We start from the raw sequence: 23,046 nt of genomic DNA, 5'->3' as shown, positions 1-23,046 counted from the left end.
CAAAAGTGGTGTCTGTGTGGTGTCTGTGTGACGGAAATGCACAGAAGGTACAAGATACATAAGTATAAATGAAAAAGAATTTTATCCTAGACTTACCATGAATGTTCTAACCTGATAATGTTGTAAAGTGCTGTCAAAATCTGTAAAAGTTTTTTTTTTAAATCTTGATGATCAAGAATAAATGGAGAAATCCGAGTGATTCAGTAAATTGACCGCACTGACTTGATGGAATTTTTCTCTTTGACTTCAGTGTAGCAAGTATTTCGATAAACTGATCTATTTTTTATCTAAAATCAGTATGGGCCACATTAATCCTTAAGCTGTAATGGTAGCCAGAGATTCTTTGGGTATAGAGCTGGGGAAATTAAAGACATGAATCTCCTTTGTAAATATCCTCACACAGTGTTCTCCTAGTTTTAAATTATTCACTTTCCTTAAATTGCTTCTGTCTAGCTCAGACTCTGAACTGATTCTTGGTAACCTCGACAGAACATCTACGGTCACTGTTGGTGTTTCTAAAAGCATCATACAAGTGATGGCAAGATACTTTTGAATGGTCATACCATTTACACAGCTAAATTCATACCACAAAAAGAAAAAAGTCACTTGAAGTAAGTTTTAAAAAAAGTCTGAACACTTACCTAGAATTTCAGCTCTGCACGCAACAAAAGAATCTGTCTGGTTTCATAAATAAATGAAAGACTGAGTTCCCACAGCAATGGGCTGGCAAAGGGGCTGCATTAAATAGCTGATTTTAGGGAAGTGTTTTGGCTAGGGATTTTTTTGAGAGTAAAGGTATAGTGCATGGCCCTTCATGCTGCACAAAAGAAGGGTGATTTATACTAATATAAAATAAAATTCTTGACGTATTGTCCAAGACATGCATGTTCTAGGCACTGGGAGATACTCCTTTTGGCTATGGCCCATCCTAGCAAAACTGTCACCAGTGTGGTATGTCTAGGGTAAAACCCTACATCACTCATCTGCCCCATACAGACTGCACTGGACCTGGATGTTTTACCTGAACCTCCTGCTTAGCTCAGTGCAAGAAGCCAACTAAACTAGGCTCCACAATTAGAGGTAATTGCAGAACTCCACTTCAGAGCTCGTCTCTGCAGCCCAGGCCCAGCTCTTAAGCATTTACTAAGGTGTTCCATACAGATCCAGACAAGGTGTAGTTGCTGATTTCTCACACACATTCTGAGCAGCTACAAGCCATGATGCTGCATCCTACAGAACTAGAACAAACTTCTTATGCTAACATAATCTGTCCTTCACTCTAGCTCTTTGTAGCCAAGTCTTTCAGAAGCACAATTTACAAAATTTCTTCAGCATTTTCCATGAAGATTCTGTAAAATATTAATTACTTCTTACAATATTTGTCTATGCTCCCTTAACCAATAACCATAGCCAGGAATGAGCCTGGCTGTGAATGCTGAGTGCAAGTGTTTTGAAGCCGATGCTAGCATCCACCATTATCTGCTGGTTTCAGATGCAATCTGCCCTTTCACAATTTGCATCACAAAGTTTCAGGTATTTATTTATTTATTTATTATGTCTGAAATACATTTATACATAGATGTATAACATACATGCATAACTACAAGCTCCATTTTGTAGCACTTCCCTGGTGTGATATCAAAATGTGACTCAGTACTGTATTTCAGGCCAAAACACAGTTACACAATTAACTTCCTTTCCATGTGCGGTTAACTTTACTTTGCAACATGGAAAAGCGTAGATTTTATGGTTCAGTTCTTTCCTAAAGTAGAAGTTTGTATTGGATTTAAAATGATGAATGACCTTCAAGATCCCTCCTGGGTTCCTTTCCAATAAATTGCATGCTAATAGGCTCTCTGATGGTGCAGCCTGAGCTGCTCACTCCTACTAGTCTGCCTGAAGCTGGACAGTTACCGTTCTGCCCCACTTTGCTCCCCACTTATCCTGGCCATGCAACTGCAGGGGTAGCCCTAGCAGAGGAGGTTAGGGCTGTCCTGTGCTGGTCACATCAGTTCCAGCTGGGTGTGCAACAGGCCTGTCACATGCCAAAGAGGAGCCCATCAGCCATGTGTGTGGTGCCTCTGTGAAAACATACTGAGGGAAGGGCAGAAAATGTCAAATCTGAGGAGACAAACTTGGAAGGGAACACCAAAGGGGGCAAGGAGGGAAACAAGGCAATAAAGGGACAAAAAGGTCAGAGGAGTTGGAGGTGTTCCATGACTGAGCAGGCACACCTCCAAAGGGGCTGTGGCCCATGGAGGGCCCACACTGGAGGAGAGGAAATGAGAAAGAAGGAAGCAGCAGCAGAAGAAAACGGTGAGAAACAAGGAGAGGAAACTGCTACATCCTGACCCCAAACCCCTGTGACACCCATCGCCTCACCCAAGGGACTGTGAGTAATCTGGAGAGATAGCAAGAGGGGAGATGTGTCTGGAGTGTTGTTGGGCCTGGGAAAGCAGAAGGAAAGATGCTTTAATGTTTGTCTTCTTCACTTCCCAATACCCAAATCAGTGAGTAAATATATTATGGCAATAAATTAGGTTAAATTCCCCAAGTGCATGAGCAACTGTGTTGGGTGTGTGGCTGCTGGCCAGGGCTAACACACCCCAGTTGTAAAAGAGGGGGAATGCTGAGCGATTAAAGCTATTGGTTTTAACACCATTAAAACGATCAGTCTTCCTAAATCAAATTGCTCAATCAGAATGTCCTCACTGCAAATAAGAGGCTACATCATAAGGCAGGGCATTAAAGGCTTCAGAAGAAACTGGAATGTGCCAGTCATGGCACAAACACAGAGCGTAAAACCAGGAGTGAATGTTGTCTCAATAGGGTAGATTTAAACTCTGTAATTCACTTGTACATTGCATCTTTGGCCCATCACAAGCTCAGAGCAAGGGGTGAGGCTACCTGCCTGGGAAAGCCTGTAAGGTTCAGAAAAGGTGGAGTAAGATGAAGCTCAGGACTGGGTGTTAACTAACACAGACTGCTTATCCCTCCACAAACCACAGTACAGTCAAGTACAGGACAGTACTCTACCAATAAATGCTACTACAGAAGAAAGCCTGCTTTGATTTTTGCATTGCATGGGGAGGCAGATTCCAGATACAAGCCTTAGAAAGAGAACTCACTATTCACATTGCAAATTCTCAAACAATTGATGTGCCTGATATAAAAATTTGCTATCAGTTAGAAAACACAACACCTAGCTCTTCTCTTTCCTCTGCAGTTTAAAAAATAAATTTCCAATAACAGAATGATTGTTTAAGTTTCAGAACTTTATTTCTCTGTTTCTTGTCTTGCTTGGCACTAAAACTAGTTCATAGTAATGGTACATAAGAAGCATTTTTATCTCTCTTTGAACAAAAGACAAAACTAAGTAATGTATTACAGCTCTTCCCAGAGGGCTTGAGAAAGTATAAACACTCTTGCATGATCCATTGTTCAAACGTAGAATAAAAAAAGGTCTCTCCCTTCCAAAAGGAGTGTAGAGCTTGAAATGGCAAGTTTTCTCAGCAGACATTTGGAGTTTTCTCAGATTTTTTGAACTGTCAGGCAACTTGTAACTGCCCAAATAACACATTTAGACCAAACACAATGGAAGGCACTTCTTAGAAAAAACCAACCAACCAACCAAACCAACCCCAAAAATTCAACCAAACAAAAACCAACCCCCAAAAAACTAGTTGTAGAAATTATTTTGTTCCAGGGAGTCATTTGCCCATACAGAACAGACTGCCTACCAACTCAGCAATCCCCAGAAATCAGAAATTAGTGAATATGACAGCCACGGAGAATTTCTGTGTTTAAATACTTATTCTGGCCCTTGGCAGACCCTTTTGCCACCCCTCTCCTGGCCATGCATCTCTGTAATAATTTTTATCATGAATCCTTATGGGTGTAGGTTCACAATTACACAAGCACAGATGTCACCTCCTTGAAAGCGAAAGGGTCAAGGGATGACATGCCTGTCCTCACCTTCTCAGTTTAACCATATTGACCAGCAAAATTACAAATCTCTGCCATTACGTGCTAGTGGTGCTGTCCATTCCAGGTTCAAAAGAAAACTGGGAAGTTTCTTGCAGCCAGAATTCAGTCTTCTCTCTACACAGCAAGAACAGGGACAAAAGCACGGAGAGCTCCCTTCTTTTATGTGGAGAGTGCAGTGATAATGCAAGAGTGAGGGTTTCTCAGGGAATCAGTCTGCAGCCTGAATGTCAAATAAGTGGGCTCATAAAATGCCTGAATTCCAATGAAAACCCTCCTTAAAAACAGAACAAAACCAAAACAACAGAACACCAAACACAAAAAGGAAATAAATGCTACTTAGTAACTAAGTACTATTGTTTATCATTCTTTTTGTCAGATAATCTAGTGTAGAATACATACAGAAAAAAAACCGAAAGGGAACAACAAACCAAAAAACACAATTATGGCATCACGTCATATAAGCAAATCAGATTATGAGACTGAGTCTAATGATTCCATTTGTCTTGGGAGGCTTTAGCCTATGTGTTTCAACAAACTTGATCATTTATCCAAATACCAGAAGATAAGGATATATCATAAGTTCAAACTCTTCACTTGCCTTACAAACCATTCTACAAATGGCAAACTCTCTGCAATGCAAAAAATAGACTTTTGTTGTAATTGGTGGAGTTGTAGTATCGGTTCCTTAGCTGGTGGAAATTGGTATAGAGCACCAAAACCAGAGGATCACTGAGGATGTGTACAACAGAGGTTCTGGCACATTAGTTGATGCTATTATTATTTTCAGTACAGTGAGGGGAAACTTGCTGTGCCAGCACTAATGTTGCACATTCTTCCCTCACTTCCTGATTTGTTTTAATTCTTTGGCTATCTCATAACGCATTACAGTTGGTTAAACAGAAAAAGTGGCAATTTTGCATTTTAAACCTTGTAAGACTATTTTATAGCCACGTTTTTAAAAAGAGTTTTGTCCAACCATTACCTCATCTTACATCACAACCATTATCATGTCTTACATACAAAACCTTTTATCTTCTTAAGGAAAAAAAAAGATACTGAAAATATTTTATGAATGGAATTTTAACACTAAAACGAGAGATTATCTCAATCAGACTCATTTCCTTACCTTTGAATATTAAGCCTTTGTATATCACATTGGGATTCCCATCTCAGGTTTATGATTTTAATTTTAATATTTCTCTAAAATATGATGCTTTTAATACACTTTAACCCTTTTACAGTTAATAATTTTCTGGTCTATATAGATCCAAAGAAAAAATGTCTTGCTATTTCTTAAGATACTCTCTACTTTTAGACTATTTTAGAATTACATATTATCTTAATGTAAAAGATATAAATGGAACTACTTATATGTTTGAATCTTAATGCTTTTATGCTTTAAAGACTTATGATACAATCTTAATAGATCTATTTAATTGATTAATTTTATATCTGTAACATATTCCACTCCACTTAGAATCATCAAATAGTTGCAGTCATAAAATTAGGCATTTGAATAAATAATTGCAGAAGTTAGGTCTAAACATTTAATTATCTGTTCTGGGGCCTAAGAAAAAGAAATGCAGCTTGAAGGCTGAAGTTACGTGAGTGGACAAAGGAGCTTTTCTATGGGTTTTCCCATCTAAACCCACATCTAAAGCCGCCACTTTACAACTTGACCCAATATATTGGTCCAGTTGTCCAGGTCAGCAGGGTTTCTCAGGAAGCTGCTTCTTTGGCTCCATATAACCAAAGGAAGTGACTTTCTGTTGGGAAGCCCCGTGAAGACAAAAAACCAGAAACCACAACAGAAGCACAAGGAACTACTAACAAAAAGTGCTTTGGGGAATAAAAACAACACCAACCCTGACTAAAAGAAGATTTTAAAGTGAAAGATGAAATAGTTACTTTGATTAATGTATGGTTATAACGAGTACTCCCTTACGTATTAGGATAGCTAAACCACCTCTAAGCCAATAACACTTCAGTGGAAAACTATCAGAGCAAGACAGGCATAATATGAGGGTATGCATAAAAATAGCAATGGATAAAGGAAAGACTGTCACTAGGAGGTGAGCCTGATAAAGAGTAAAAATGGAAGTCTTTTGATTCAAGTGAAAGCAGATAGAAGGAATACAGTATTTTAATAACCCTTAATGGCAAAACTAGGGAAGCCAAACAAGAACTAATAATATTCCAAGTAACAGAGCTATCTGTGGAAGAAACATGCCTTCAGATGGAAGGGCCATTTAGATTGTTCAGGATTAATTCAGTAACCCATTTCTGTCCCATTCCCCCTAAATTGTAAAGCTGATATTTGACAAATGATAAGGCTGGGTGACAGAGCCTTTTGAATGCCAAAGAATAGAAGGAAGCATTTGTGTCTACTTCGGAAAAGCTGAAAAGACAGGCATACAATAGCTACAGTACTGCAATAATACTGCAACGTAGCAAGCCTGCCTTTCCACTGCATAGACTTATGGCCAGGTCAATAAAAGGCAGACTTTACAATTTAGGTACTAAAATACGTATGCTTTCGTTGTCTCCAGAAGGCAATACTTTACTCTCCTCTGAAGCTCCTGGAGGCAGTTTTGTATCTCAAACTATAATCAGCAGCCACAGCACCTCACAGGAAGCAAAAGCAATTTATCTAGCTAGTGAGAAATAAGTTGTTTGAAATCCCAGCACCTCCTTTTCTTTTAAAGCCCAGCTGGCAAATAGGACAGTGGCATGCATTCTAGCAGAATGATGGCAGTGCTGCCCAGGACAGCAGCAACATGAGTTCAGTTGCCTCCTTGGTTTCAGGAGTTTAACCTTCCATTTTCCACCATTTAGGAGAAAGCCTTGAATAGCAGACCTGTTTATTAAATCCAGGCTTTGGCACTTCTTCACCCTGAAGCTGAGTCTCAGTGAGACATCTAAATTTGAATTTCCAGTAACCACTGAAAAGGCTGTTTCCAAATTGCTTATTTCCATAACAAGTAAACATGCCACTGAAATGCAACACTAAAAAGAGGCAGCTCTTACCCACATTTTAAAACAAAATGTCTGAAATTACATCAGGTGAAAGGTCTGTTCTTTAGAATTAGGTATGATATAGAAACAGATGCCAGTTTGGACAATGCAGGGGGCTTCTATCAGCAAAAAGTGCAGCATCTGGATCCTGGGCAGCACTAGGAAGAAGGAAGGAACTGATCTAGTTAGGCTGGGTCATTTCTAGATTTTGATAAAAGCAGCATTGCTTCCTCAACCTGGAGAAAAAAAGAGAGGGGATGGCAGAAATCTATTAAATCAGTATTAACTTAGAGAATATGCATCGAGATACCTTTCAGTTCTAATACAGCCCTTGTGTTAGAAGGGACACTGAAGGACACCACAGGAAATAAGTACACAACCAGCAAAGGATGCTTCACACAACAAATAATCAATTTACAGAAGATGTCTACAGGATGTTGCAGAAACTTAGAAAAAATACCTTTTCTAAAAGAAACTGGAGGAAAATCTACTCAGGGATATTAAGTATCAAGATATTATCGACTTCCTTAAGCTACAAATCTTCGGGGAATGTGGGGATGGCTGCACATGGTGATCCTTAAGTGTTTTATGTTACATCCGGATCTCTAATCATCTAGAAAATTTGAAAGGCAACTGGAAAAAATGTTTATATAATTAAATGCTTACAGAATTAGGCAACTCTGGAACAGTGCTTTCTGGCACGGGTTGGGTAAGGGTGCAAAACTACTTCCTGATGATAACACTTCAGGTAGAGCCTAGAAACAAACTGGAGGAGGGTGACTATTTGGTAAAAGGAAATACTCACAGAATATACACATGCCTTCAAAGAAAACTGTTAAAAGCAGCTAATAGTACGGTTGCTGGCTGTAGTGCAAGGATTTGGAATTGTTTGGACTCATTTTTGTAGTTCAAAAAACACAGTATGTAGGGAATGCAAAGTCCATTCACTTTAATTGTGAGCTGGAGGGAGGCAGCATTTAAAAGCAAGTCTTAAGAAGACAAGAATGGCTGAAATGTCTCTGATCAAAAGTCCATCAAGCTCAATATCTTGTCTCTGATTGTTGCTCATGCTGGATGCATAAATAAGCACATAAGAACAGGAGAAGCATGGAGACCTAATTCCCAGCTATCAATTGCACTCAGATCTCCTTGTGGCAAACAGTTTCTTCCTTGAATTTCTTATTCTAACATTCATATGGAAAGAGAAAAAATATCTCTGATAACTATTATCAAGTCTCAGGATAGGTTGATTTTAAAGGATCTGCACCAAGATTTTATAAAATCACAACATGGTTTAGGTTGGAAGGGACCTTAAAAATCATCTAGTTCCAACTCCTAAATTGTTTTGGATACAGTGATGACAGTTACCACAAAACAGACACAATTGGAAAAAAAAAAAGGACAGAAATTTAAAGAAAAAGAAGGCCTTAGAAATTGTGGTAGATGAAAAAAACCCCCACAATTAATAGATCTGTACCAGATTTACATAGAAGCAAACACTATAAATATAATGCAATCTTAACATTTTTAAGACAAGATATATACCAGGTTCAGGCAGACAGAACACACAAGCATTTCTTAAAGAACCACATCTGTAGGTGCTGAACAAGAAGAAAAATCAATATATATTTTTAAACAGGACCTAAATTATTTTTAAATCCTCTGTAAATTACCAGGAATAGAAAAATATGACTATAACAAAAAGCGGTGGAAGAAAATAATGGAGCCAGTCTGGGACTCCTGAGTTTATTGAGCTAGAGAACAGAACTAATGAGTGGACTATTAACGAAAATACCAATACTATACATTATAAGAATCCAAGGTACTTTTTTCATTATAAGAATGCAAGCTGACCTTTACTTCAAATGAAATTCGACACTCTACAGGCGACTAGTATAAGGCCTATGAAGGGCATATATTTTATTTCTAACTTCAAAATATATAGAAATAGTATGAGACACTATAAAAGGAAATTAATTTCCACTTAAAATGGGAAGAAAATATTTTTAATACAATACGAGATTTCTGCACCACCTTTCATGGAAAATGTGCAATGTCATCAGAAAAGCAAACTGTATGTTGGCATGAAATGCCTGAGTACTGAAAAGAGAAGTAAATCTGGGCTTTCAATGAAAAGATGAAATGTTCGTTAGGAATTTTCCTCCAGCTATTTCTGCTGCAGGTATTTTTGTCTTAAATAATTATAAATAGTCTTAACATGTTGGCCCAATTTTGACAATTTCTTCTGTTAAGACGAAGTGCGGGATCACATTTTGACATCATTTCCATGCAAGTTATTATCATAATACATGACTGGTACCACTAAGTTAGGGAACTCTTTAAATATGCAACCACCAAAAGCATAGCAGTTCGAGACTCTGACAAAATGTCCATTTTCAGGGACAGATATCTAACTTAAGTCCCACCAGGGAGTTAGATAGATATTTCCTACACAAGGCTGAGATGGAAAAAGTAGAGTAGTGAAGACTTAAAACAGGTCATCTGAAAGGAAGGAAGCTGTATGGTTGGGAGGAAGGTAGCAATAAGTAGTTGGGAGAGGTAACCGGTTGATCAAATTCAATTGGAGACATGAAAACTTGTCTAATGCTCTGAATTTGTTATCTTTAAATCCTCTGGAATGGAAAAACTATTTAAAAGCTATTATTGGTGTTATAATTGTCATGTTACAAAAAAATTCAAGCACATTCTGTCTTTATTGAAGGATTAGAATGAGGTCAGATTTCTGCCAGAATTCTAGAGAAAAAAAATAAAATTTAAGGAACTGCAGACTGGTAAAATAAATTCTTTAAAAATAGAATTCCTCTTGCTTTTATACTCTGAAGGTGACTGAAAAACAGATGTTCCAAATAATGGGGTTTTATGCTTTGATGAAGCAAACATTTATGTGGAAATAAAATGCTATGCCTAGCAAATAAATGCTTCCTATATTATCAGGGAAGTGCTGAATTGGGGATTTTTACAAACTGGTACTAAAGAGAACCTGTATCTTGATGGTAAGTTAGGAGGCTTTGGTTTTAAACTTCAAATGAAGCTGCCTTTTCCAAGGGCTTCTATTTGACCACGTTCTTTCCAATTTCTTTTTGAGGTAAAATAAATGGTAAGGTCCAAAATTGCCTGTAAGGGGTTTTTTTCTACATTTCAATGGGTAAAAGTCTAGAGAATAGAAATATAAGGGGAAAAGTTATCAGTTAAGATAAAAAATTAGGTATGTTTTTTGGCCATGTTGCTGTTTCCACTTCCACTCTCATCAGCCACAGAAGCCCACAGAATCGAATAAACACATATCTAATTCCTTTAAGAGAGACCTCAGAAGAGGGCTCACTGCCTACATTTTGAATTATCACTGAATTCAGGAAAAAAGCAAGAGACCTGGCAGTTACGCTACATCTGAGCCATACATATGTCCTGTAAATGTTTTTCATGGAATTCCCCAAACCCACACCTACAACAACTACTCAGTGAGTCTGGCTCACTCAGGTTTACTAGGAAATGTATATGACAAAGGTAGGTACAAAAGAAACATGAGAAAACATCAGGTGAATTGAGAAGTGGAATCATGGGTTGATACTCTAAGTTAGTTTCTGGATGCCTGTTTAATGCTGGCCAGCTAACTGCTTCAGTCAGTCATATACAAGAGTCTAGAAAAAAATATATGAGAGGTTAAATTTCAGGTGACTTCTTTAAAGATTAGTTCAAACATAGCTAGTTCTAGAAAACATGGAGATGTGTACATACTAACTTAAAACTAAGTTTGTGCTTAACATGCCCAAACAAGTTGAGCTCCTGATTCCTACAAGGTAAGAGGTAGCACCTTGAATTTTAATAGCTCCCCAAAAGGATGTCAAACACCTTACAGAAACAAACATAAGTAGGATTCCAGAGAAGACAGCTTGCAAGTTACATCGTTAACATGATGCAATGAGGGAAAATGAGAAATATTCTACATCAGTCTTCAAATGGAACATTATTTTTATCCTATGTCTCTTGTACCTTTTGCTTTTTCAGCCAAGCTCCTAACATTATTGGTGTAAAATATATATTGGAGACAGGAACAACATTTAGATTCAGGGAATATAAAGAATAATCAGTTAAATCACACACAACAGAAACATTATATATTTCACACGCACAGCCTAAGATATTCAACTTTACTCCATCCTATGTCAGGGAGTTCTAACAAGGTAGTGGATGACATGTAATTCTTGCCTGACTTTGAGGCTGACTCTAAAAACATGTTGAGAAAGGTCTGCAAATGCAAATAATGACAGAAATAACTGGGTAGATGTTATGCTTTTATGCCACTGTGTGCCTCATGTTGAACGTCCGTTCAACAGTGTTACCTGAAATGCAGAGCAAGCAGAACTGCATTGTCCTTAAAAAACACCTTCAGGACTGGTTAGTTATGCTGTTGATTAGAACCAGAAAATCTCACAGGTGTGGTATGGTTTGTGTTGGGGATATTATTTTTCTGTTCCATAAAAACTGATCTAGAATTTAGATTACATTGCAAGCCACTGAAACTCTTCATCCATGCTTGATGAATTTTTATACTTCAGCATCTAAAGTTGGAGGATGCTGAGCAGTGGACTGTGCTTTGTTCCTTCCCAGCTTCTTCCCAATTAATTTTTATACCTCAGCATCTGAAGCTGGAGGATGCTGGGCAGTGGACTGTGCTTTGTTCCTTCCCAGCTTCTTCCCAGGAGCAGGACTGTGCATGCACTCTTCCACAAGCACATGCTGTGAACAAGTGCTGCGGGGACAAATCAGGACTTGCCCTGTAACTGAAGCTTTGTACCAGGACACAGTCGAGTACTAGCCATGTGAGAACTGTATTTTTCCTGCTCGTTCAGGTAAACTTTTTCTTCTGCTGCCACCTTGACATCCATGAAGTTTCACGGGAGGAGTAGCTGCTTGACTGGAATACAGGCACAAGCAGGGCTGAATCTAAGAGGAAGCAGTACCAGAGATTGCTGTGCAGGACTCCAAGGGAGGTGTAAGAAGGAAACTGTGATTTATAATTAGAAGAGCAGAAGCCGCTGGTAGTAAGACTGGGAGCTGGAGGTCATTGGATATGGAAGGGGGTTGCAGACACAGGTTATAAACTCCAGAGTGCTCAGTGGAATGCTGGAGAGAGGTTCCAGAAAGAGATTGGACCAAGATTTTAGGAGAAGATTGGAACCTATTTGACAAGGAGATAAAAGGAAGGCTAAGACTCATAAGAGAATCTGGACTAAATTTTTGGGACCTAGGTGAAGATAGTAGGATTGGGGATGAAGCCTGGACCAACATGTCTTGGACTGAGGAGGGCTAGAAGAACAGAAGACAATTACAGTGGAGAGGAAAGACTGGCTTTGGAATGAAAAGGGAAGGAGGGAAAAAACTTGAGAATTGGAGGGGAGAGGACCAATGTCCTCTTCCCACTCCCAAACTGCAAGACTACAGTGGAGTCTGAGATTTCACCTGGACATTTAATGCTTCCCTGCTGCTGCAAATATCTATTAAGCTCTCTGGTGAAGTAGGAAGATAGCAACCTGCTATTGCCATCGACTGAGGAGTTAATTCAAATGGTGAAGATGCATGTGGCAGGCTGAAGGGAATTTTTTATTACAGGCTTTTTCCAAATGTTATTTTTGTTAAGTGAGGAATCTGAAAGTGGGGCATGGGGGACCCTCTTCCAGGAGAATGTGGAAGCACTCCAAAGACAGAAAATACCAAAGCAAAACATAATAATCTCCCTTCCCTCCTCCCTGGGTGCATATTTAGGCATTTTCCTCTCAAGAACCTTGCTTTTTTCTGTGCATGGAATTAATCTTGTCCAATGCTGAACTGTTCAGTAAATGAGAATGTCATTTGCAGAAATGCTGCTGCATCTGTTGCAGAAGTTATAATTGTCTAGTGAATAAGGAAGAGAGAGGATGCTCTCAAAATTAAAGCAGCTGAATGCTACCCTGGAGAAGTGGGTTCTGACCCTGTCTCTACCACAGAGTTCCCAAATGATGCTAGGCAAGTCCCTTTGAACAAACTTTCACAGGTGGTCACTTACTATATGTTCCTTATTTTTGGGATTTCTGAGTTCAGACCCTGGTATCAGATTTGCAGAAATGCTGAGCAGTACCAGCTGCAAGCGGAGTCACTGAGCACTGGCCTGAGCCCACAAACTGCCCACAAATGCTGAAATCTCTGAAACATGAATTCTTAGTTACCTTATATTGAATACACAAAAATAGTGGGTATTCTCTAATTTAATCACTTTGTGCCTTCATCTGGAAAGCAAAGATATATTATCTTCACATCACAATGCTCTTATGAATATAAATGTCTTAATGCTTATACAGTGTTCATATGCTGTAACGGGGGAAGCATAAAAAAGTCTATAAAGAGGTTAGCAATTCTCTCTTGAAAGCAACATCTGACTGTGTAGTAAATAAGGCTTGGGAACAAAATCAGTAATGAAATCCCAGTGGCTAATTAGTCACTAAAAGAGCACTATCCCATATGTGCACTGAATGAAAGAAAGATCTTGTAGCAGAAACAGCTGGTGATCATGTCAAAACATTACCATAACACACGGACACAGTGAGGGCAGATTAGAGTTGTACCAGTCAAGTTAATTTTGCCATGTGGCAACTGACTTTTGATTACTTTATTTGTAATCTTATTGTACTTTTAAAGGAGGTTTCACTGTGTGCACAGACAGGAGGGCTGTGGTTTTACTAGTTTCATACTTTAGAATATAGTCTCATCTTTGTTTTTGTAAAAAATGAGGGACTTCTAATGGGTCTTCTTGATCCTAACTGTAAGGTGCTTTAACAGCAACAGCAATTTTTTCCCAAGATGTTTTTAAGACTTTAGATTCAGGTAGAGGTATTCCTATAAAACAACATTAGCAAAAATGTAACTAGCTAAAAATTCCTTCCCCTCAATTCTCAGATTCTCAGTATTTATCGCTATTTTTAAAATTACCAAAATAACAGAAGGTCAGATCAATTACAGGCACGAAGCACATACAAAATACTTCCAGAAAGTTGTGGGAATCTGGGAGTGTTTACAGGTCAGAGATGACAAAAATATTGCTAGCACTCCATTTGAGAAAGGGTCTAGACTGAGTCTGTAAATACATTTCCAAGCAGTGTCAACCTCAGCAGCACCACAAGAGGAATTAGGATTACTAAAGAGCTGCTGTCTTCATTCAGACTCAAGCTAGTTATGAGATGTAGTTAGAGCTTGAGGTGTGCCTGTGGCTAAAAAGCCAGATCTTTGGCACATCTCCTCTCCTCATTCCATGGTTTCATTCAGTTTCTGGCTGTCCACAGTCTTCTAACACAAAAACGATGTGAAGATCTTGGTATGTATAGTGCAAAAAGAATCCATTTATATACTGATGAGGAACGAAAGACATTAGGTCATTTTTTAGAAGCAAAATTAAAAGCAGAAAAAGAACATGGGGATATTTTCATCTGTGCATCATTTCAAAGTAAGCAGATTGTAATTTATTCAGTACTATTTGCCTATAGTTAAATATTAAGCGTCAGTGATAATAAATACTGCAAGTGGCCTTTTAGAGTTCTTTCTTTGATATTTCAGAGTACAAAGCCTGATGAAAAAACATTTGCTTATGAAAATTACACAGACCAGTAATAACTTGGGAATGGAAAAATACCAAATGAAAACACAATTTCTGAAAAAAATCTTATTGGCTTTGATTAAAATAATGTCTGTTGCAAGCATGGAATTCCCACAAGAATGCTAGGAAACAATTGTAAATCTACTTTTAGAAGACTTATATGACTCAGCATAATTTTTATTACAAATAAGTTCCTCTTTTCTTAATAGAGCTTGAAACTTGCTAATATACAACAGCACCATCCTCGCAGAACAAAAAGATTATTCCCACATTCTGTGTTTCAGCAGATATGCTGGGTTTATTTAAGACTCTTTTGAAGAAGAATTAAAAGCAATCATTACAGAAAAAAATGCACAGAATTTATTATTATACAGAAATTATAAGGTATCTATCTACATTGGTAGGTAGCCCTTGTGTGGCAAAAGGGAGCACAAGGCTGGCAGCAGCTCAGCTGATAAACATGCTTGCTCTGCATCAATGTAGAACATTTACCTTTCAGAGATCAAGCAGAGATAATCCAGCCTATCCACCCTATACTTCTTGCTGAAATGGGTACCTGGGAAAAAATATCTCTCATCTGAAAAAAGTACTGAAGACTTCTCTGAAGTTATGCTTTTTTTTCTGCACCAGCTGTAAACTGTGTTACGGGGTATATTGTCTTTGGTCCTACTGGAAGCACTTTTCTTCAGAATGCCCTTTATCTGATTAATATCTCTGCATACATTCCCCTTTTGCTGCTTCATTTCCAGTTAAACTATACATGCTTAAGTATTATGCATCATTCAGGTCTCCCTTTGCCAAGCATCTATTTTAGCTGGGATTCTAGATAGCTGTTTAGGATAGAATAAATATGTTAGTTATATATCTTAGTAAACTACTGCAAGAAGATTTTGAAAGCACAGGTTGATGCTTGCTTTTGATTTTATCCTTTTCTCCTTCTGTTTATCCTGTCACCATAAGTAGCTGCTACTGATCCCCAAATTATTTCCCTGTGACTTCCAGGTGATTTGTGACACACACTGCATGATCCATTGTGAATTAAGCTGATGAGCACACAGGAGAGTAAATGAAGTCACAGAAGAAAAAGTCACAAGGAAAATTTAGAAAGTTTTCACTGAAACTAGAAAGTAGGGTCTAGCAGCTGGAAAATAAAGTTAGAAGTTTACGACTTCTTGCAAAGGTAGTTTTAAGGGTTTGGTTTTTTTAATTTGGTTGGGATACCTGCCATATGCAGTTAACTGTCATATTCAAAAGCTTTGGGCAGAATGCCTGAGAAACATACCAACTCCTTTTGAAATCTATTGCCCTCTCCTACGGTGATAATGATCCTGCTTTTTCCTTGGTTTGTTCAGAGCCTACAGGTCTTAAATTTGTTGCAAAGTGTTGAAGAGCTTTCTAGAGCTTAGGGTGTCTGTTGCTTATTCTGTGGACTTTTCTGATCTGGATATCTAAAAAAATGAGTTGCTCGTGGTTGTGAGTGACTCGAGTTGATGATCTGTTTGATCACTTCTCTCCCATCTTCCAAATTGGTTTGATTTTATAAAAATACAAAGAATCTAGCCATAAAATTGCAAAGGGTTTTTGAACTACTATGTGCAGACATAGAATTTTCATTCACGGGTATTGCATGTTGCCATACAACATACGTCTTCATACAGCTGGTGGAGACTGAGCAGAGGTAAGTCCTTATCAAAGGAATTTCAAATTTTGTCTAACAGAGGATGAAACACCATATGAAGAGGCCAACTACTGTATTGTTGCTAATTGCAGTGCAAAATGAATTGTGACACAGGGTTCAATAACCGTTCTGGTTCTTGACAAATTACATTTTTTAAAATCAGAACAAACTCTGAAAATGTACTGAGCTTTTTAAAAAAAATGTTTTAATTGTTGGAACTGCTAATTTAAACGCATGCATGTTAAGCAAATATTTGTGATACAAAAATAAGTGGCTTGGTGGCAAAACATACATTAAAAAAATAGAATTGCTGTTCATAAACTGTCAACAGGGAGATCACTCCCATCAGAGAGTGGAAAGCCTAAAGGAGAAATCAGCAGGCATATTCAGATTCAGTATATTAGGACAGTACATAATGTATATAGTGGACATGTGGTGTAAAACACAGGCAAAACTGTTGTGAGACAACAAAAGGTTTCTAGACTTTGGCCCTCTCTATTTGCATGTTTCAACAAACTTTCTTCTTGTTTTGGTTGGTTCCCATACTCTCGCTCTCTACCTTGCACAGGTTTCACCTTGAATTTCTATTCTTAATTAAGAGAAACAGGAACATAAATACTTAGCTGAAATAAATTGGTGTGCTTTTTTCTGTCTGTCATAATGGTGGCACCTTCTCTGTCCTTTAAAGGAGTGACTTTGTGCTCTAAAATATTGTTGCAGGTATAAAAATGGTCATGAAAAGAGATTTGCACAAAACCACACAGAGAACTTGTTAAGGGCAGTCTGTATAGCTGTAGCCAGCATATGTACTACCATTTACACAGCTTCTCCATAGGAGAATCCAAATACCATTGCTCATGATACAGCTCACTTACTGATCACACAAGGGTCATCACAGTATTAAGGGAGTCATTAACACCTGTAAGTTTAGGGTCAGGTGTTGGAATGCATGATTCAGTCCTTATAAGAAAAAAGCAGGGGAGACATGTGATCCATATAGGAAAGAAGAGTACAGAAAAAAGGTTCTTAAGAGGTTTCTGAAAGATGGAGGAAGCCAGTTTAGAGGGTTGAATACAATACATACAATACATGAATACAATCTGTGTGAAAACAATACATTTTTGAGCGTATGAAGCTGAGAAGAAAAAAGCCTATGGCTCACACAATAAACAGACATTTGCACCTGCACCAACTAAATAAAACTTCAACAGAATAAAACTAGAGGTATGCCAATGAGAAACAGTGCCATCACTAACTATTACTGCGAGTTTTCAGCCCAAAATTATTTTTTCAGAAGCAAGGCACCTTGAAACATTTTTATGCAACAAAGCAAATTGTACACAATACTAATTCTGGCATATACCATTAGGCTGGCCTCTTCTTATAAAATAGACAGTTTGTCCTATATCCTGTCCATACTATATTGTTAGTATCTGAAAATAAGCTCAGTCCTGACGTAACAGTAGAAAATGAAGATTTACCCTACTCTTTGGAGAAGCTGCTACATCTCTAGGACAGCCAACAGCCCCACGGTCTGGTGCTACTCATGTACTGCACCAGAAATGAGTTCCCAGTGTCTTGCTTTCAATTTGTGGGTGCATGTGTCATCTCTTGGCTGGTTGACTGTTAGTTTAGTCTGCCACTGGGAAAATTTTGGGATTGTAGCTGTAAGCTTGGCATGCAGAGATGTTGTCAGTTACTCCAGATTTCAGAAATACAAGTTGTAAGTCAAGAAATTAGAATAGTACATAGAAATAATATGAACACGGCTAGAAAAATATAACAACTACAGCATTTGTGGAAAACTTGTTTCTGTTGAGTGGGTCATCGGAGGGAATGGAGAAAAATATTGATATTTAAAAGGTCTTTTGTGAACTAACTGGCCTCAAGACACAAGGGGAGAAGTGTTCTGGCTTTTACATCCAGCCTACGAAAGACTCATATACCATCAGTGACCACCATCCTTGGACAATTAATGGTACCCCCCTCAATATGATCAAACCTGGGAGTTCTAAGAAGTATTTGGGATTCTATATTGACCCATGGACTGCTATATCAAAACCAGAATGAATGGAAAAAGTAAAGGGATGGTTATACCGGACTGGAAAGGCCCCATTAAAACCATTTCAAAAAGCAGACATCTTGAAAGGATACAGTGTTCTACAACTGATCTACTTAGCAGGTCAAGCTGACATAAAGACTATGTACCTGGAAACTCTGGACTTGACAATTTAAACAGCTGTCAAGGAATGGTTATATCTACCAACCAGCACTTGTGATTCCATCCTATATTGCAGCACCAGGGATGAAGGTTTGGAGACTCTCATGATTGGTCCCCATTGTACTAGCCTGAAGACTACACAGAAATGCACAGTCTTCAGATGAAACTATAAAAACAATTGTGTGGCAGGAGGGCACTGAGAAAGGATTTGAAAAATTATGGGTTACAGCAGGAAGACATAAGGATAAAATACGATCAATATGGGATCTGAGAGTGGTTAAGGTAGTATCAGAAGAACAAGGCAGTGAGGAACCAATACCAGAATGGGAGGTATCTACTCCAAAAACTATCTTTCCAAAACCCTGTGACTTGTGGAAACAAGAATCTTTGAACTGGACCAAGCTGCTTCCCCAGGGCTGTGGGATTTCCAGCTCTGAGAAGGGCAAAATCAGTAACAACTGGAAGTTAATTACAGAGGCATTCCACACAGAAAGCTACTCTTGGCTTTACAACTGAGACCTAATGTATATCCTACAGGAGAGTTTCTTGAGGGGCTGACAAGAGACTCAAATTAAATCATGTTGGAATTGTGAGGCAGAAAATGAAACTTTTTCCCATATTATTGAATAGTGTCCTATGGTAGAGAACATTAGAATTAAAAGACATTACCAATTATGTGAACAATCGGCAGAAGAATCTAAAAAGAAAGAATAGATAGTATTTCAAGAACCACTATTAAGAGATAATAAAAATAAATTCTGTTAACCTGACCTAATATTTGTTAAGGGAGCCGAAGCTTTTATGGTAGATACCACAATTAGATATGAAAGTAAATTGGCATTGCTAGCTGATGCAGCACCAGAAAAGGTAAAGAAATACAAATATGTTAATAGTCAAATTCAGGAACTGATGAATGCAGCTGTTATTAATTATATGGGACTTCCTTTGGGTACATGTGGGAAATGGTATTTGGGCAATTAGGAACTGCTAATGGAATTGGGACTCTCAAAATCCTGACAGCAAGCAGGTCATGCATTGACTATCAAATTGGGTTTCACCAGAGAACATTCTAGCTCACAGTTGTCTGCATCTGATTCGTTCTGCCCATTTTCCTTACATCTTTCAGAACAGACAACAAAAAGCTGGGAGCTTCACCATGCTAGCTAGAAGGGTTAAAGCAGATAGATGGGTTGGGAAGTTGGGGCACTATTACGATAACGGATATTTTAAGGATGTGTACAAAAATTCACAGGAAGACCATTAAATTACGACATTTTGAAGATCAATGTGTGCAAGATTATGAAATGATGTCACAATTCAAATTAACATAATTATCCATTGATTGTTCCTAAAATACATTACTCTAATGATTGGCACTTGAAAATTTCTTGAGGAAAGTTTTCATATGACAATACATCAGATGTTAGCAAAGGTGGCTCACTGAAACTGCAGTACCTGAAGTCCCACAATTATTAAAAGTCTATGTGCTCTGCATCCAGCAGCTATTCAGAAACCATAGGAACTGCTTAAAGGGAGCTTATTAGAGGTCCAATGCACAAAGCAGTCATAAACTGTAGGTAGAATAGCTTATATGCAATTATGCTACAACGGCATTTAAGAAAACAGTTCCAGCCTTACCTTTAATTAGGGTATTTGAAAGGTGGAGAGGAGCCATTTGCTTTGTCTGCCCTTGAGGTCTCATGTAACCCATTCTTACAGTGGAGGTACTCAATTTTACAAATGAAAACTGACTTTTCCTTTAGCAGAAAATTCTTCTGCAGGAGAAAATACAATTTTGCTTATATAATTGATAAGTGAGGAAGTTCTACCAAATCAAAGAGGTACTTTTTTTCTTCCTGAGGAACATGCCACAAAACAAACTGCAAGAAACTTGTGTGAGAAGGGGTAACCTATGATTAATTTGGGCATGCATTCAAGGATAGGAAGGTACTTAAATTCAAAGACAGCTCTGCAAACCTTCTCTTCTCTCTACCTCAGTTATTGGCTGTTTTCCTAGTCTCACTTTTGTTTTCATGAAAGAGATAGAATGATAGCTCTGCTCCAGAGCCTCAAAAAACTCATTCTAGCTGCAAAGCAGGAACAGCAATGTGTTCTTCCTTGTGATACACACACCAACACACTGGAATTAATTGCACTTCTGTAAAGCTACCTGCAAACACGCATCTCCAACCCTGACCTTACAGTGCTCTTCTTTTTACTTTTCCCTCTGTGAGGTTAACCTCTGCATTGGTGTAGTTCTGGATACAAATTTTATGATGAAAAAAGTGCTGTCTTTCTGCCAAATGAGTGTTTTTTTCCAGAAACATGAGGGAAAAAAATGTGTGCAGGAGTTCAAACAGCTACACATAGTAATGCTGGGATGGGTATTTAAGGTGTAAGAGGCTGGGAGTAAGTTAGGTAGGATGGACTTGGAGCACTGGACAGAAAAATGTAAATGGAGGCCTACTGGGGAGAACAGGAGCTGGCTAGTACCATGCTGGTTTCAGTGCTGTTTGTGAATGTGGGAGGGTACCCTAAATGTTAGTTCAGTCAATATATCTCCTACTGATGTGGCAGCAAAAATACCTACTTGACAGTTTGAAAAAATTTGGCAACACACCAAAATCATGAAGCTTCCACCCCTGTTCTGAACAACTCAGGGATGAAAAAGCTCAGTTTGAGATTGGACCAGATGACCTCTTGTGGTCCTTTCCAACCTCAAATGCTCCATGACTCTGTCAGTTCTTCTCTGTGATGTGTTATCTCATTTAGAAGTGCCTAGCCACTTGATGACTTTAAGCAGCAAACGTGGCACCTGCATCACAGGGGGGACCCACAGAATTGCAGAGCAGGAAGACATAGCACTGAAACCTACTATTTGGAACAGATGTTGCAAATAGAAAGTAGCAAGGAAAAGCCAGCAAGGTGTTTTAGAATGTATACCTCAGAAACACATTAGAACTGTATGAGGGCTTTAACAAGTATGCAGGCAAGGGTCAGAAGAGTCCGTATAGTTGATTTTTAGCTTTCTTTAAGATCTTCCCAGCTGAATATATTCTTCCCAGTGAATAGTGATGGCTTCTGAATTATTACAGGTCAGGAATGAGACCTAGGGAAAAGGGTATCATTCTATGAAAGCACCAGCTCCAGTGTTCACTCGTATGCTGGGAGCAGTGCCATTAGGTCAAAGTGAGAGCAACGCTAGGTAGGACAGGAGGGACAGGAAGGGATAAAGGTCATTATGCAGTTATTACCACCTGCAGCTTGCTGTCTCCTGCAGCCATCATCTCCTCTAGTCTTGCATTTTAATCCTGTGGAAATTTCTTCATAATCCACTCACTTACGGAAATGGCACAGATCAAACTTCCAAGCTGGGAGGCATAAATACCATCAGGTTACCAGAAAAGCTTTTGAAGCTGATTCAACAGCAGCCAAAGTGCTGAGGCTTTTGTGCTTCCCGGTGTGACACAGAGGATTCCTGCACCATGACAAGGGAGGAAAGATGAGTACTCCCACCCTCAGCTAAGTAACTATTTTGCTTTAAGGTGCATGAGTTATGAGTTAGAGAAACTGTGACTTACTAACTTCATTAAATAATGAAGTGATGAGTGATTGACTTCACACTTTAGACAAGTCTGTACAAAAGGAGACTGAGCCCTTGTTTGACATTCTTGTCTTCTTTCCTAATGACCTCAAAAAAGAAAAAAAAAAAAAAGAGTTCAGTTTACAGAGTATGTCGTCCTGTAAATTTGAGACATCTAAATGAATTGTGACACTCCAGCCTCAAAAGTAATTAACAAAATCAAACAGTAGGGATTCTTAGAAAAGCAATAGAAGACAAAACCAAAACCACTGAAAAGGCACTGAGCACATTTGATGCACTCACATCTCGCATACCATTTGTAGGTCTGCTTCTTAAGGAAAGACTGTCTTAAGGAATAAGGGAGGACAAAGACAGCTCAAGCTATGGAATTTCTTCCATAAAACAAAAGACTAAAATAGACCAAAACTTTTCTCTCTGGAAAGAGAAGACAAAGGGGAATATGATCAGTGGATATAAAATCAGAAATCGAACAAAGAAAGTGAACAGCACTTTTCCTGTGTTTCAGGAAATCTAATCAGTGGACCCTGGAAGTGAGAGATGGAGGACAGTAATGCTACAGCTTCTCATGTCACCTCCTAGGCATCTGTTGATGGCTTGTCAGAGGCAGGCTACAGACCTATACAAACCTCTAACTGACCTAGTTTAGCTGTTCTTCTCTTCAATGTACTTTTCTAGCTTCTCATTTTGTCACTCTCTTCCTAATCACACCAGACAAGCAGGAAATAAGATGAGACAAGGGGAAATGTGCAACAGGACCTGACTGGCAAAAGAAGGAAGCAGGCAGGATTCTTGTTCAATGATAACCACCATCCACTTTAATAGTCCTCATGCCAACTGCTGCCAGTCTGACTTAAACAATGGCATTTTACATCAGTTAACCATCATTCAAAGCATGC

The sequence above is a fragment of the Apus apus genome, chromosome 1 (assembly GCF_020740795.1).
Source record: "Apus apus isolate bApuApu2 chromosome 1, bApuApu2.pri.cur, whole genome shotgun sequence".
Taxonomy (NCBI): Eukaryota; Metazoa; Chordata; class Aves; order Apodiformes; family Apodidae; genus Apus; species Apus apus.
The sequence above is the reverse complement of the archived record's forward strand: the minus strand, read 5'-3'. Positions refer to the sequence as shown.